General features: G+C 62.3%; 1 protein-coding gene and 1 long non-coding RNA gene across 2 annotated transcripts in view; one reads left to right on the top strand and one right to left on the bottom strand.

The window, feature by feature from the left end:
• Nucleotides 1-5,270: 5,270 nt before the first annotated feature.
• Nucleotides 5,271-15,989, bottom strand: LOC140684996 (uncharacterized). The gene is made up of 2 exons (XR_012058068.1): nucleotides 14,590-15,989; nucleotides 5,271-6,381 (listed from the first exon to the last, which is right to left on the bottom strand). It is a non-coding gene; the product is annotated as an uncharacterized lncRNA (long non-coding RNA).
• Nucleotides 12,523-16,137, top strand: part of BCOR (BCL6 corepressor) — an 82,190-nt gene continuing 78,575 nt past the window's right edge. Inside the window, exon 1 of the mRNA XM_012569506.5 lies at nucleotides 12,523-12,775. The gene's annotated coding sequence lies outside the window, so the exon portion shown is untranslated. The remainder of the gene's footprint in view (nucleotides 12,776-16,137) is intronic.

Genomic DNA, 16,137 nt, shown 5'->3' with positions numbered 1-16,137 from the left:
TTGCCTGTTTCTCCTAATGCTCTGTAATGAGATGAGAAGCCATCCAACCCCAGATGGCTCCAGCCGCCTCGTTATTTATTTATTTTGTGTGTGCGTGTGTGCAAAAGAGGGGCGAAGGGGGGTGGTGGCGGTTCCTGCGGGACCGGCAGCCCTCCCCGGAGCTGCCCCTGTCCCCGCCGCTGCCGGTATCGCCCCCGGGACTGCCCGCGGGCCGTAGGAGCCATCATGACACTGCACATTCAGCCGCCGGGGCTCTGCCACTCGTGCCCGGGGCCGCGGCAGGCAGGACCGGGGCCACCACCGGCTGGGTGTTTGGGGAATATTTATTTATTCTCTCCGGTCGCGCAGAGAGTGACTGCGGGAGCGCCGGGGGCCGATCGGCGCGGGAGTAAATGCAGCGGATCGATGTCGTTCGGGGTGAGGGGCGGGCGAAGGGGACCACGGATCAAAGCCCATCCTATTAACCTAAATTTCGGCTCTGCGTGGCCTGCGGTCCGGGGGCCGGCGGGAGGGGAGCGCTTTGTGGGAGCCGGGAAAGCGACCACGCCGCCCGCCGCCGGCACCAGCCAGCGACGTGGTGGTGTGTGTGTGTGGCGGTGTGACAAAGCCTCGCCGCGCTGAGCAAGCTGTCCCTCAGCCCAGGCGGCGGGCGGGGGAAGGGAGGGTGAAGGGAGGTTTCGACATGTAGGAACGGCGGAGCGACTCCCAGATTTGGGGACTCCAAAGCGGGGGAGGGGGAGACGGGGGCATTCCCTGGTAGGACGAGGCTGCTAAACCAGGTGGAACAGTACCGAGGCGAGCACCTGTGTCTTTTTCTAAAAGGCGTGTACTGATAATTACGAGAGTTAATTGCATTGCTTTGAAGGTCATTTGAAGTTACCGGGCTGTGTTGGTTTTTTTTTTTTTTTTTTTTTCAGGCTAGCAGACAATGCCCGTGCACTGTTTTAAATGTAAATCAGAGGGTATCCGCATAAACCTGTATTGTAGGATCGAGGCGTAATGGATTCACTCCGGCTGTGCCTGAGCTCGCCACAATACAGCTGAGCAGCCGAGCTGCGAGCGCGCCGGGGTTTCTCTGCGGAAACGCAGTTGCCGAAGAACATGAAAAGCATTAAATCGTGACGGGAAGGGGGCGACGGGAAGGGGGCAGCGGGGGCGGGGGGGATGCGTTTACGCTGGGAGGGGGGGGGGAAATCTCGGGACCGAAAGATGCGCTGCAGCGGCGCAGCCACCCGTCGCTAGCAGCCAGGAAGTTTCTCACCCGGAGAGGCACAGGGCTGGCGTGTCACGCACCGTGGCACCGGCGGGGAGGGCCCTGGCATCGCTCCTCCCGCGGGCGTGGAGAGACATCGTCCCCTGTTCCCTGGCAAGCCCCACCTGGGGCACGGCCGTTCCCAAAGGCCGCTCAATCCTGTGTACGGCGGGGGGAGAAGGGCTTGTCCCCCCCCCCGCCAGGCTCGGAGGACCTTGTTCTCGCCGTCCCCTCCCCGGTGTGGGGCAAGTTCCGGCCCGGCCCGATCCAGAGGAATGTGGCATAAGGGAGACTGGCCCTTAGCCCATCCCTGCTGCCTCTGAGCCTTCATTAATCGCACCGCCCGGGGCCGCGGCGTGCCGCCGAGCTGGCCTGCCATGCGATTAGCCCGGCGCTCCGGGGTACGGCTCTCAGCCAGCCCGGCCCCGGTGCCCCCGCTCCGGCACCTGCGAGCAGCTCGCCGGAGGCGAGGACGTGCGCAGGAGTCCGCAGAGAGCCTTTCTTCTCTCCCCCTTTCCCCACTGAGAGCAGGCACCGCTCGCAAGAGGGTCGCGCCGCACGGAACAAACGTTCATTGATTTGCACCGCGGGGCTGCGGGAGGGACGCGGGGCTCCGTGCCGCGCTCCCGGCCCCGCAGCAGCGGGGGCGAGGCGGGCACGAACCGCCCAGGGACCCGACCGCATCCCAGAGGGGAGGGTGTGTGCACATCCGCGGGGCCGCCCGTAAGGGACGACGTTCCTCTCCCTGAGGATGTGCCGGTGGTTCGGGGCTGCCTCCCGGACGAGCGGAGGGGCCGCAAGGCGAGCGGCGGCCGCGGAAGATGCGGTCTGTCCCTCCCCGCGATGCCGGGCCACCCTCATGCAGATCGCGCCGTGTCACCTCCCTGATGGCAACCACCACCCGCCTCTCCAGAAAAGTCGTCAGCCCGGTACCGCCGCTTCCCCCGTTGTCCACGGCAACCGGCGTATCTGATTGAACCTCGTTGTAGGCAGTGACACCCGCGTAATGGATCATCCTGTCAGTGCTTTTTTATCACAGGCATTTATTTTGGTCACGGCTGGTGATAACTTTGGTGTTTATCCCTTGTGTCGTTACGGGCCCTGCCGCGATCTCCCTTCCGCCCTCCCTCCCCGGCGGGCGTGCAGGGCGGACGGGCGGCTCTGGGACGGCAGCTCACCCCCGCCCGTCCGGGAACTGCTGCGAGGGGTGCCCGATACCCCCCCACTGCCGCCCTGGGCTTCCGTGGCCCCGGCTGGGGACGGATCGATCTGTTTGGTTTGGTTTGGTTAAGCGCCCTCCCCCGATCGCCCTGGCCTCTCCGGGGCCGGGTTATCTTGGGTCATGCTGGCGCGGAGCGCCGGGTGCGGTAAGAGGCTCCGGCGGAGCCCTGGTGCAGGAGGGAGCCGGGGGAAGAAAGTGCCGTTCGCAGTTCTCCATCAATCCAGACACTTCAAAAGTAAATAAAGCAGGGCAGGGAAGGGCCTCCAGGGAGGGGAGAGAAGAGGCCTCTGACAGGCGATTGTCCAGGGCGGAGCCAGGGCTATTTCCAGCCCGGGAATAACAACACTTGGGCTGCGGTGGCTCCGACCCGCGTGTCCAGGAAAGACCGGATCGGGGTGTTTGTTTTGCTTTTAATTATTATTTTGACGGCGGGCTGACGCAGCGCAGGCAAACAATAACCCCAAGCTGTCCGAGAGGGGCGGCGGGGAGCAGCGCCGCCCTCCCCAGCCGGGAGCGAAAGCGCCCAGGGAGGGGGCGGGTTTGCTGCCTCCCGCGGGGGTCGGGGCCGGAGCCACGGGGCCGGGGGGAACCCGCTGGGGCTGAGGCGGCCGGCCGGGGACGGCCCGGCAGGGAGGCAGCGGGAGGCGGCGCGGAGGGCAGGGAGGGCCGGTGAGAAGCAGGACCGGGGCCCCCGGCGCGCTTGCGGCCGGGGTGTGGGGGGAGGCCGCCGCTGTTATCTGGGTCACTGGGGTTAGAGGGAGCAGCTGATAGAAACAGAGGAGCTGAGCTCCCGCTGCTGCAGAGATAGAGCCGCGATATGGGCCAAGCAGGCACCGAGCTGGAGGAAGGGCGGGAGGGAGGGAAAGAGGGAGGAGGAGGCGGCGGCTCGTTCCGGCTCCCGAGCCGAGCCCAGGTGCGCTGTGGTTTCCCTGCGCTCAGCGCTGTGCTCGGCGGCCCCCCTTCCCTCGCTCCCCATCCCCCGTCCTCCTCCCCGTCTCCCTCCAACGTTTAACCCTTTCCCACCTCCGCGGGGCTGGAGGCTGAGGCGTGCGTTGGCCCGGCCGCGTCCCCTGCGGTTCCCCACTCCCTCCGTGGCAGAGACTGATCACGGTGGGGGAGAAGCGGGGGGGCCCGGGGGGTTTGGCCTTGTGCTGCCGAGCACCGCCCTCGGGCAGCTCCCGGGACCCGGCTTTGTACACACACACTCACGCACACACACACACACCCAGCTGCGCTGAGCCGAGCCAGCCCCGGGCCAGCCCCCGCCTGCCGCCGCCGCTGCCCGTGCGGCCGATCTCGGTTACAGCCAGCCACCCAGCGGGGTTGGCTGCTGCAGCCGCCGCCTTCCTCCTCCTCCCCGGTCCCCGCCGCCCTTTTCCTTCCTGCTCGGGTTGAGCTGTCCCCGAGCTCCCCTGGCTCGCCGGCGGCGGCCAGTCCCCGCTCCCGGGCCGCTGCCGGCGGGGAGGCGGATGCGGAGCGACCGGCTAGGGGAAGGGCTCTCCGAGCGCCCCCATCTCGCGCCCAGCCCTTTAATCAATTTCACCCTATTAATTATTAATTTTACGCCAGTCAAGCTTGCCCAGGAGGAGCGAGGAGGGGGAGGGGAGGCTGATGTCAGTCGGAGGCGGCGGCGGGGCCGTGTGCCAGGCTCCGCGCTCAGCCCCGGCCCAGCAAGTTTCGGCTCCGCTGGCTCGGGCAGCTCCGTTCGCCGAGAACCGGGGGAGGCGGCGATTCCCATTCCGGTGAATTATGCGGTCCCCCCCTCGCACACACATCCACACACGCTCTCCCTCTCTCTTTTCCGCTCCCTCCCCTTCTTCTCCCCGCCCGCCCCCCGTGTAGACACATCCATACAAGGGCCCATTGCATCGTAGCGATGATGGATCGTGCCTAGCGGGGGTGATTTGGTGTTGATCGCATATTATCACGGGCAGGTTGGACTGGTTGCTGATGGACGGCTTTCTAGCAAGCCGCTCCTTCCGACGCTCGGGGAAGCAGCTCGATCGAAAAAGCAGCTTGCTTTTAACTCCTTCTCTCACCAGCACGCGTAGGGCAAAGCTTAGCATCTGTCACAACAGCTCTCCGGATAGCACTTTTCCCTCCTCCCACTCCATTTTCGCCGCGGCAGCCCCGCTGCCGGCTGGTTCTCCCCGGCACCGGGCGAGCACCGGGCAGGTCGTGGGGGGCTGGAGAAGAGGGCTACCCCGGTTCTTCCGCGGGCGAGCTGCCTGCCGGGCGGCGCAGTGCCCTGGGGAGAGAGATGTACGTGGGGGTCCCCACACCCGCGGGGAGAGCCCCCAGCCCGCCTGGAGAGGGGGGCTCTCTCTCCTTCGCCTCCTTCTCGCCTGTTTTTTATGTAAGTTCCTGCAGATACAAAGGCAGTTTCGTAATGCTCTCCCGTCTGCGAGGACCGGAGACCTTGGCTAACCTTTGGAAACACTGGTGGCAAGTGCCTGGTGGACCCGCGCTGGCAGCACAGGGCACCAGGGGAGGGTCAGCGTTTGGGTGGCAAGCCCCGAGGTAGCCATGGATCCCCTGCGAAAGGCCTGCTCGCAGCCTGCCTCCTCAGAAACGCTTCGTGCGAACGCTTATTCTCCGGCGAGAGAGGAGGGCGGTGGAGGGGAGGTTTAACCCTTTCGCTTCGCGCCGCCAGCCGCGTCCCAGGCGCCCGCCCGCTCCGAGCCGCGCCGTGCCCGTCAACCCGGGGCTGGGGCATCACCGCCGGGACCAGGTCGGGCAATGCCCCGGGATAAACTGTCTCTTGTCCTCGTGATGGTGCAAACGAGGAGCCACGAAATGTATTTTTATTTGTTTATTATTTATTTATATTTAATTTTTTATTTAGTTTATTTTTTTTTTTTAAACACAGGACTCGAAAGCGATGGTGAAGCGAGCTGCCTCCTTATCTCGCTCTTCGCTGTTAGTTTAACTCCTTCCACCAGGCCCAGCACAGGTTCCTTGGGCCGGGGATTGTTTTCTGTTTGGAAACTGGAGAAGGGGGGAGGCTATCGGCAGGAAAGCAATAGCTCGCTCTCTCTGGAGAGCTGCTCTCCAACAGGCAGCGCCTTGAAATCTATTTAAAGAGAGGGAAGGGGGGGGGGGGGGGAAGAACAAAGGGGGAGGAGGAGGAGGCCGAACCAGAGCCAGCCAGAGAGGGAGAAAGCGATGGATCAGCCGGTTTGCAGCGTACATCAAGCTATCACATCTGTATATGCTCCGATCGATGAAAAGGATGGATAATATTTGTCAGCTGCAGACCTTTTTCTTCTCACTTCCTAAGGAAAGGACGGGGGTTGGGGGAAGAGAAGTAATAGGGAGTTTCAAGGCCAGAGGCACTTCCTGGTACAGCCAAATAGAAAAAAAAAAAAAAAAGGCTAGGGATTATTATTAATGATTTTTATTATTTTTCAGCCATCAAAAGGATGATCAGGGGACCGTGCAGCCCTCTCTTCCCACTTCTTCACGCTTTTACTCCTTCCCCCCCACCCCCCCCACCTTTTTCTTTCTTTTTTCTTCCTTTTTTTTTAAACTCTGGTTCCTTGCAGGGCTCCAAAGATTTAACCCTTTGCTTGAGGCTTGAGGTGGGTGAGGCACAAAAGCAGAACGTAAAAACCTTGGACAGAAAAAAAAAAAAAAAGAAAAAACCAACAAAAAAACGCACCCCACTACAAGCTCAGAGAGAAGTCAGTAAAACGCACCGTTACACACACAGCGATGTGGTTTGGCTTTAGGGAAGACAAGAGGACGGGGTAAAGTGTGAGAGAGACGTAGCCTCACTCTCCACCGCCCCCAGTTCTGCCAGCCCCTCGCCTGGTGCCTGCAGTTGCACTCTGAGTAAATAGTTCCCACACATGGTCCACATTTTGCACAGCAGCAGCGTGTTTCCTCTTGGTCTCTCGTTGCTGCTCTGCGAGCAAAGGAAATAAAAGAGAGGGAGAGAGCTTTAGAGGAAGTTAAAAATCAGACGAGCTGAGAAAAGACTGTGTTACACACATCCTGAACGAAAGCGAAAGCCCAGCATTTTGGCCTTTTGAGCGCCAAGCTCTCACCTCCTTAGTAATGTCGCTACCATACGTGTTGGACACGGCACGGTTAATCGCTGACACCCGGCGAGCCGGGCTCTCGGGCGCTCACAATGGCTGGGCCGGCACGGAGCCCTCCGGAGGAGGCTGACTGCCCACTCACCTCCTTCTCGCTCCTTCCCGGCCACCGGGGGATTCTTCTTCTCTGGAAGTGGGGGTGCCCGGCAGCTAAGCCCCGTGTGTGCAGAAATGGTGATGTCCTACACTCACTCGGCGTTCACTTTCCCAGGGCATCAAGCATCCCTGGAGGGGCGGGGATGCTGGGTGTGCTGGGTGAGCTCCTAGGAAGGTCACCACCGTTCCCTGCACTGGGGTCCACCCCGGGCCTGCGAAACGCTGCTCTCCCCTTGCTTGGAGAGCTGGAAGACAGGGTGCCAGAGGGGAGTGTGCTGCTGGGAAACCATTATCCAGCGTTCTCTTTTTCTTCTCCCTCCAGGCCCTGGCTCCATCCCCGCCCGCCCCTGAGCCGGGATCAGCCAGATGATCCTCCGGCCGGCGGCTGAGTGGCAGCCGCTTCGCTTCGTGGGTAGCATTAGGGCTCGGCCACTCCGCGCTCCCGTGACCCCGCCGTGTCTCTCTCCCTCCATCGCAGCCTCTCCGAAGCCCAGTACCCCATCAGCTCTCGCTGTGTGATATTTAAAAGAAGGGTTGCATTCTCCCCAATAGAAGCCCACTCGTTTCCTTGTTGCCAGGAACAAAGCGTACATTCAGAGGGGTGGCTGTTGACGGCTCCCTCTGTATAGCACTGGAAAGCGGGTGGCCTTTGGTTACTGGCAAGGAAAATTCTAATCAGGGTGCTTGTAAGCGGGGTTTATAGAAGCTTAGTTACAAAAGGCTTACACCAGAGTAATGCAATAACTATAATAACAGCCAGGGAGCCCTAAAGAGGGTGGAATGTGCTTGTGTCTGGATGATTTTCCCCGCTCGCACAGAGAGGGACTGTTTACCACGAGTGCCATTAAGTATCGCTGGAAACTCACCAACCGCAGACTTATTTCAATATACTTTATTGTTGTATCTGCTCTAAAAGCAACTTGCTTTGGACGACTTCTAGATCGTCCTAGAGGAGAAGAGAGGCCGCCCTCGGGTATTGGAGGAGGCCCTGCGCACAGGGGTAGTGCCAAGGGTGAGGGAGCTGCGAGCCGGGGCCCGGCCCGGTCGGGCTGGCCGGAGCGCGTTCTGAATAAAGTGGCGAGGAGAAAAGGCCCCCTGAGCCCAGCGGCACAAAGCTGTCGGGCTCCTGCCCCCGGAGGGGTGGGTACGCAGCAACGACTCCTCCGCGTCCCTCCTCGGCTGCCTCGGCCGATAAGGGCGTGGGGACCCCGAGGGACACGAAGGGAAGAAGGGGAGGAACCCAGCATCGCCCTCTCGCCACTCGGTTCCGCGGCCCGGGGCGCCCCTGGCAGCGGTGACCCCGCTGTTCCGGCTCAGCCGCTCCGGCTTGACGAGGCTAATGGGATCAGCCGCTGCCCTCCGCCACCGCTGCCGCGTGTTGATTTTTCCAACCTCTCCGCCCAGCCCCGATGCCCGCCGTCCCTCAGCCAGACCCAGCTACTGCTTGGCCGCCGGCGAGGGGCCGCGGCTCCGGAGGGCAGGAAATGGCTTGGCCGGGGAGCCGGGGCGGTCACCCCGCCCCGCCGCGATCCCGGCGTACGGCGGCGGCGGCGCCCCGGAGACCGCGGTGGCCCCGGGAGGGACGCGTGAAGCGGGCAGAGCTCCACCACCACACCACCCCCCCATTACCAGCCTCCCCCGACACCCCCGAGCAGACTTTGCAGCGCTTTATTTTAACGAAAAAACAGAGCGCGGCGAGCAAACTGCTGCTCCGCGCAGGGCAAGAGAAATGGGTTTTTAATAGGCAAGGTCGGCGTGCTTGGCAGCCGGCCACCGTGGCCGGGGAAATAAACAAACAGAGGAGCTGCAACTTCAGGTCGAAGCAGAAGTTGCGCTCCCGGCGAGATGAGCCCGCGGCATGGCCCGCGGGGCGAGTGAGCAGCCGCGTACGGAGCGGCCGCGGAGAGCATCGCCGGTTCCCTGACCCCTCACCTCGTCCCCGCAGCGCCCCGGGACGGGAGCGGGGCCGGGGCCGGGGCAAGCAAGCCCCGAGCGCTGCCAGGGGCAGTGCCGGCGGGCTGGCAGCGGGCGGAGGGCAGATGGCCACCCTTGTTTATCGCGTTCCGGCGGTGCCGCACGCCTAAACCGCTGCTGCGCGGCACGGCCGGCCCCGGGGAGGCAGGAAGGGAGAGGTGGAGGGAGCGGGAGTGGAGCCTCCCGATCGTGAACCGGCAAGAGGGTTTGCAGCCATGCCCTCCCGGGGGTTCCCGCTCCCTCCACCGCCGGGGCTCGGCCGTGTCGGCCCCGCTGGCCGCACCGCGGGGGCGCCGCGCTCCCGCTCTGGCGGCGCGTTCCGGGCTCGGTGCCGAGCACTCCCGGCTGCCGCGCATCAGCCTCCCCGCTGCCTCCCCGCCGCCTCGCTCACTCCCGGCTCTGCAGGCGGCAGGGCAGAGCTGATCCCGCAGCTTCTCCAGTGGCACTGACCCCCGGCTAGCCTTCACATCTTCCTCGAGGAACGAACCCGGGGTGGGGCGGGGGTCGGCTCCTCCGATCGCTCTTCCCGAGCCGTTCTGCAGCGTCGGCCGCCGCAGGCCCGCACGGGAAGAGAGGCGGTCCCCGCCTGAGCAGGGCTTGTGCAGCCCCTCTGCTCGCGGAGGGCTCGGCGGGGACATCACTTTTGCATCCAGTTGCTAACAGGGCCAGAAAAGCCCCAGTGCTCTTGGGGTGAGGAAGGGACTCTGCCTGCCCTCAGGAGAGGAGGACGAAAGGAGCTGTGTCAGGAGAGCAGGGAGCAAAGTCCAAGCCTGGGGAAGCCGCACGAGAGCTCGAGAAGAGGCCGGCAACACTCGTTCCGGCGGTCACAGACCTTTCTTTCCTGGCGTGGCAGTGGCAGGAGACCACCTCTTTTCTCTGCCATGGTTCCCACCGCAGCACGGCCCGAGCTGGGGCCTCGGTACGCTGGGAGGAAGAACGGGAGCAAGCTGCGCCCCTCGAGTTTCCAGGGAGCCGCGGCCTGGGCTCCCAGGGGTGCTAGAAGGCCACCATCATCTCTCAGCCACATCACGGCAGAGGGCAGAATGTCCCCCGGTTCTGTCACCCCACGCCACTCCTCGCAGCTGGAGACAACGGGAGCTGCGACCGGGAGAGGGGCCGGGCAGGGTACTCCCGCTCCTCACCCCGGGCAGCTGCAGCTTTTTGGCAGATCGCTCTGCAGACGGCTCCCGAGGACTCCTGCAAGGGCTGAGACCGGTCACGGGGAATAGCTGAACAGTGCCACAGGCCGGGCGAAAGCACGGCAGATTCGAGTCAGCGAGAGTGGGGACCGGCCAGGGTGGAGAAAAGGGAGAGGTGCAAAGGCCCGGGAGGGATGGTGGGTGGGGATGGTGACAGGCAAAGCCACCAGCCTGCAAAATGCTCAGCTGGCAGCATGCCGAGAAGCTGGGGAGCACTGCAGTCCCGACAGCCAGGGGAAGGGGACATGAAGAAGCAGCGTGAATGGGGTAAAGGCTGTTTCTTACAGAGCTGTTGTGACCTGTCGTTTAGAAAACCTGGCTTCCCCTTCTAGTAGCAGGGTGTACCTGCAGGGTAGTCTGCCTTTCTGCTCTCGTCCCATTATTCCACTACAGTCGAATCCTTCTGTTGTGACCTACAGCAGCGCTCTGATTTATTTTTAATGCGTTCCGATTCCTGTTCCGTTGTCAAGAGATGCATTGAGATTCATTTTCCATCCCCTGTTTTTCATACTTCTGTTCTGCTGGAGGGACCCGCCAATAGAGTTTAATTCGATTTGATATGATTTAATGAACACCTTTATCTTTTGTTTTTAGCAGAAGGATAAATAATACAACTGCATTCAGCTTTTGCTAAATCAGACATGTTTCCCACCAAAATCCTATCTGGTGACACACACTCACTGTAACATTTCATTAACAACCTCCCTGATTTATTGATTTTTAATATTTGTATTAAATGTTGTGTAAAATTGAACTCAGGCGTTAGAAGAGATTGTGCACGTCACAAGACATGACTCCTACTTAATTGTTTTTTTTTTTTTCGGTCTTGGAACAACAGTTGGAAAAAGGCCAGCAGGAGGAAAAAAAATTTAAAATAAATGATAAAGGGCAGTGCCCGGGAGAGTGTGGCGGAGCTGGAGAGAAAGTGCAGCCCTGAGGGAGGGAGGGAGGGAGGGAGGGAGGCAGCAGGGCCTGGCTGACGCTCTGCCGAGCCCCCCAGCCCCCGCAGGCCCCTCGGGGGCTGCCCCCGCCCGCCCCAGCGCCCCGGGCCGGAGCGGCCACCCGGCTTCCCACTGCTTCCCCTGCTCTCCCGGCTCGCTCGTTCCGTGTCGCCTCCCTCCCTCCTGCTCCATATGGTTTCTCCCCTCCTCCTCCACCTCCTCCTCCTCCTCCCCACTCCATGCTGTCTCCGTGACGCTCCCCACTCCACGCTACTTCTCCGTTTCCCGGGGGAGCGTTTCCCCGCCGAGCGTGGAGAGGCCCCGCAGAGCGGCCCGGCCCGGCCCGGCCCCGGTGTCCGAGGGGCTCAGCCGGGCCAGCATGCAGCGTGGAGGGCGAGCAGGAACAGCAGGGGCAGCCTGCGGGTCAGGAGAGGGCGGTGAGGAGGGGTGCCAGCCAAAACTCCCGGCCAAAATGTTTCCCGGGTGTGCGGTAGAGGAGCTTGAAGAAGTTCATCTCCCCCACACTCCCCCTCTTCTTGTTTTCTTTTTCTCTCCTCCCCTTCTCCCCACCCCCCCACCCCCTCCCCGGCCGCCACCAGGAATAAGAGGCATTCAGAGATCAACATAATTCACCTGCATCAAAAAAAACCTCGCGAGCTATAAACTAGCGGCTGATCCTCCGCTTAGACTAGTGTTTAGCCGTTCATGCATCATGAGTGTCAAATAAATGCCTGATTGAGGCCCTCAGCGGAGGAATTAGCTTTCCTTGTGCTGGAAATGCATAATAGAGAAAGTGCTGAGGCATCCTCCCCGGAGTTAGCTCGGGCTCCGCTCCCTGCTTCTGCTCGTTTCGGGAGTTTTCCCTCCCTCATTCCGGGTCCGTCCCCCTCCCCACCCTCCAACCCCCCCTTATCCCTCGCCCTTATCAGCACGCCCAGCTGGCCGGGGGTGCGGGAAGCCCTCCGGTGTGTCCCGGACCGAGGGGGCCGCTGAGGGCGAGAGGAGCAGCCGAGCATCGCTCCCGTGGCCCGGCGCTGCCCCGCGGGCGCTGCGGGGGCACCGCGGGGAGCGCTGCCTCGTCCGCCCGAGGGCGGAGACGGGAGCGGGGAGCGGCGGGGGGACTCCTTCAGCGAGCTCCTTGTCGCTTGGCCGCTCTTCCGCGCCGGGGGCCTCATCCTGCCGGCGGGTACGACCCAGCCCCGGCGTTTGGTGGCGAAGGGGGCGGAGGGGGAAGGCTGTAGAAGCGCTCTGCTCCGCCGGCCCGGCCGCCCTCCGCAGCTCCGCGCCGGGCTCGCTGCCCGAACGGGTCCGGAGTCCCTCCGGGCAGGCGGCCGGGGCACACAGGGGTTAACCGTGCCGCGGCCGAGAGGAGCAGTTAAAGTGCACGGGCTTGCAGATGCTTTTCAGGCCTCGATGTCTACCGTTTTAAATTAAAAAAATGCACCCGGCCCGACCATGCACCAGTGACCTGCAATTTCCCCTTCTTTTCAAACTGAAATATGGCCAAACTATCTTCAAGTTAACTTAGGGGCTGGGGACGGGGGTGGGGGAGGTGGGAAGGCGGGGGGGGGGAGGGGGGGGAGGAGGAAATCGCTCTGGGTTGAGATCTCTGTGTCAAGTTTCATCCCCTCCTGACATGTCTGGCTCCGTGCCAAAGTCCTGAAAATGGAAAATTGGGGAAGGGCGGGCTGTGAGGGGTGGGTGGAGGAGCAGGGGGGGTGGGGGAGCGGGCCAGAGCTCTCGGCGGAGCGGCAGTAGCGAGAGGTTCTGGCCAAGAGGGATGCATGAACGAGCCCGTGTGAGCGGAGCGCGGCGGCATCTTCCGCCATCCATTCCGCCGCCCAGGCGCGTGGAAAGCCGCCGGCCGCTGCCATTGTTACCGGCGGGCGATGCGGGGACCGGAGCCGCCGTTCCGGCGAGAGATAAATAGCCCCTGACAGCGCCTCTTCGCACCCACAGCTCGGCAGATTGGATTCGGTGGACGGCCGCAGGTCTGTGTCGCTCCCTTTCGCGGGAGTTCCTTTAAATCACGGCTCCACTCCCCCCTCACCTCTCCCGGGGGATGTCCCCACACAGCAGCCCTGCCGCCCTCCCCTGCTCGCTCCCCCTCCCGCAAGCGGCGGCGGCCCCGCTGCCACGGCTCGGCCCGGCGCGGAGCTCCGCCGGGGGAGGGGGAAAACTCCCTGGTGAAATACTTTCGGCACGCTGCGACTTTGCCAGGAGGGGTTTTGGCGTCGGATCTTTTGTCTTGGGGACTTCGGCTCCGTGCCCCGGAGCGGCTGGCGGCTCTCCCGGGAAGTGACTCTGGGCAAAGCGCCGGGGAGTCCCGGGCTGCCACCGCGGGCAGCAGTGCCCCGGCCCCCCGCTGCCAGCGCCCGGCTGGCACTTCTGCAGGCTCGCCCGCCTCCCGGTTCCCTTTTCCCGCCGCAGGAGCCGGGCTGGGGCTGGGACCTCCCCTCCGGAGCCCCGTCCCCCGCCAGCGACGCCCACGGCTGGTGACCGTGACAGTGTCCCCACGCGGGGGCTTGGGGGCGTGTGTCCCTCGGCAACCGCGGTGTCCCCCTGCACCGGCCATCCCGGAAAGAGGAGTAGGGGATAACTCCGCTAGCCAAGGAGTCACTTTCCAGCTGCTGCCCTCCCCCGCGCCCGGCGGCCGGGAGCGTGCGCTCCGGAGCCCCCGGCACCTCTGGGGCCGCCTTCCCCGGGGACACCGGGGAGTGCCACATCATACGCGGCTCGGCGTGAGGCGAGCCCGCACTTTATTTTTTTTCCATCATCACTTTCCTGCCCCCCCGCCCCAGCCGGAGACGAGCCCGTGTGCGTGTGTGCAAGACGAGGTTATCGCCAGCTCGAGTCATTATTTCCAGGCCGACTGGCGGCTCCTCTCCCAGGTGGAGCCGGTGTGGGCGGCCGGTACCCGGGGAGACAAAGGCCGGAGTCCGGGGTGCGAGCGGAGCCCTGCTGCGCCGACAAATGCGGGCTCGGCCGGTCCCGGTGCGGCTCGCCCGGTGCCGGGACCGCGGGGCGCTGCCGCCGCCCCGGGGAGCGCGGACTGGGTTTTCCGAGTTACATTTGTTACATTTCCGAGTTATAGTTTCAGTTATACGGAATCTACTTTTAGGCGATTGTTTTCCCTTTCCACTTGTTTGTCTCCTGCTAGCCTCGTAAACTGCCTCGTGATTTATTACCTAGGCTAAGTGCTTAATTTGTGAATATGAAACAGATTAAAAGGAGATCGGCGTATTTTAGCAGTCAGGCCAGAGCAAAGCCCGGCAGCTGTTTCGAGTTTGTAGGCATCTCCAGCCTCGTGTAAGCAGCCCGGTCTGCTAGTGATCAAGGGGGTATCCCCGGGCTCTCTCCGAGAGGCCCACCGCCGCTGGCTCCCCGTGCATGCTGCTGGAGCGGAGACCGCCACGGGATGGCCGCTGTGGGCTTTTTTGGGAGGGCAGACATACGACTGATGCCGTCCGTCAAAGAGACACCCGTGGCCCCGGGATTCAGGACCGGCTCTGCCGGCGGAGGGCCCAGCAGGCACGCAGGGGGTTAACGACGACTCTGCCCTCTCCTTCAAAGGACTCACTCGAGATAGAGTAAATACGGTCGGGGCGGGGGGGATGTGTGTGTGTGTGCCGCTCGGGCCACATGATGCAAAAGTAAGACAAGCACACTCCGGAGAACAAAGGCTTCCTACCCCCTTCCTCCCCCTCCCCCCTAAATCTGTCTTAATTCTGCAAGTAAACTTGAGCAGCTATAAAACAAAGGCGAACGATGAAAGTTATAGCCAAGGGACAATCAAAATAAATACCTTTGATGCAGTCCAAGCACGCACTTGGTATTTTCTGGAGCTCCCTGCTACCCCCAGGCAGCCGGGATATCGAAGGCTCTTCCTAGGACAGGGTGACTCGCAGGGCCGGGGTTTTGGCTCGGTGTGATGCAGGCCACTTCCTCAAGGCAGAAAACACTGCCCGGGGCCAGCACCACCTCGCAGCCCGAGGCAGGCAGGGCAGGAACGGGCCGTGCCGTCGGGGCTGGGGCAGGGGATGGCAGCAGCGGGACAGGGCTCCTCCGGGTGTCCCCCCGGGCTAAGCAAGCGGGGAGACGTGGCCGGGTCCCCGAGGAGGATGTGCAGCACGGTGTGGGGCTGGGAGCGGCGTCTGAGCTGTGCCCCTGCCCCCGGCAGCCCCACGGGAGCCGGCCAGGGCACTTTGTCCCCCGGCTCGGTGATGGCCCCGGCCCCAGGTCATGCAAGTGACATCTCCCAGCCCTCGCCCCCTGCTCCCGACTGCCCTGTGCTTGCAGAGCTGACCAGCTGCCTTCATGCTCCTCACCAGCACCCTGGAGCGATTTCCATCGGTGTCCCACGGAGCTCTGCCTTCTCCCTCTGCTCCCCTCCACCCCCTGGCCTTTGGAGGAAGTTTTAACCCATCAGGGATGGCAGAGGAAGAGAAGGGGCACAGCAGCAAGCCAGCTGCCTGTGCAGCCCTGCAAGCAGAGGTACTGAGCCCAAATTCAGAGAGAGACAAAAATCTAGAACCTGCTCTGTACCTCTGAGCACCACTTAAGGAGCTGGAGCGAGAGCACTGTGCCACTCCTGCTGGATCACAGCAGAGAGGACTGGCTAGGAGGTAAATGATTCATGTGCCCTTGCTGCACCACAGCAGTTGCTCTGGTCCTCCAGAAGTGGCTGGTGTTGGCACAGTGGAAGGTGCAGGAAATGGGGATGGACTCTGGGCAGACCATGGGGAGGAGGTGTGGTGTGGCACATGCCTGGGCAGGCTGAGCCCTGGTCTGCCTGGGAGCAGGAGAGCAAAAGATGATGCATATGGCATTCAGAGAGATCCCTCTGTGTGTGTGTGTGTGTGTGTGTGTGTGTGGAGATGTCAGAGTAACTCTTGTCTGGGGAAAACTGAATATAAACTGTGCCACTGAAAACTGAAATAAAAGCTGGAAGCAGTCCTGTAGGTACGTGTGAATGAGGGCTTGGGGATATTGTCTCCCATGGCAAGGAAACATCTGAAAGAAGAGTGCAAGAATGAGACAACAGCAGATATGTGTGTTTCAATACAACTCTTTCAGACTGGCTTAAGACAAGGTCCTTCTTTGCTATCTGGGACAAGGCTTGTGGCAAACCAAGAGTAAAACTCATTTCCCAGGGCCTGATGGGGTTTGGGTGTAGTTGATTGGTCCCTGCCTTGTGAGGGGAGAGATATTGCATAGATATTATATACTCTTTCTAGCCCTGAGCCTTGTTGTTCACTGTCTGGAGGCAGGACTAAAACTTTTGAGCAACCTGAAGAGCAGTAGGCAAAAAACGGCCCCAGGTCTCCACACCTTCCTGTGTGTTCTGCGTGGA

This window comes from Taeniopygia guttata, chromosome 1 (genome assembly GCF_048771995.1).
Source record: "Taeniopygia guttata chromosome 1, bTaeGut7.mat, whole genome shotgun sequence".
Taxonomy (NCBI): domain Eukaryota; kingdom Metazoa; phylum Chordata; class Aves; order Passeriformes; family Estrildidae; genus Taeniopygia; species Taeniopygia guttata.
Note: the sequence above shows the minus strand (reverse complement) of the source record. Positions and strands in the feature narration are given on the sequence as shown.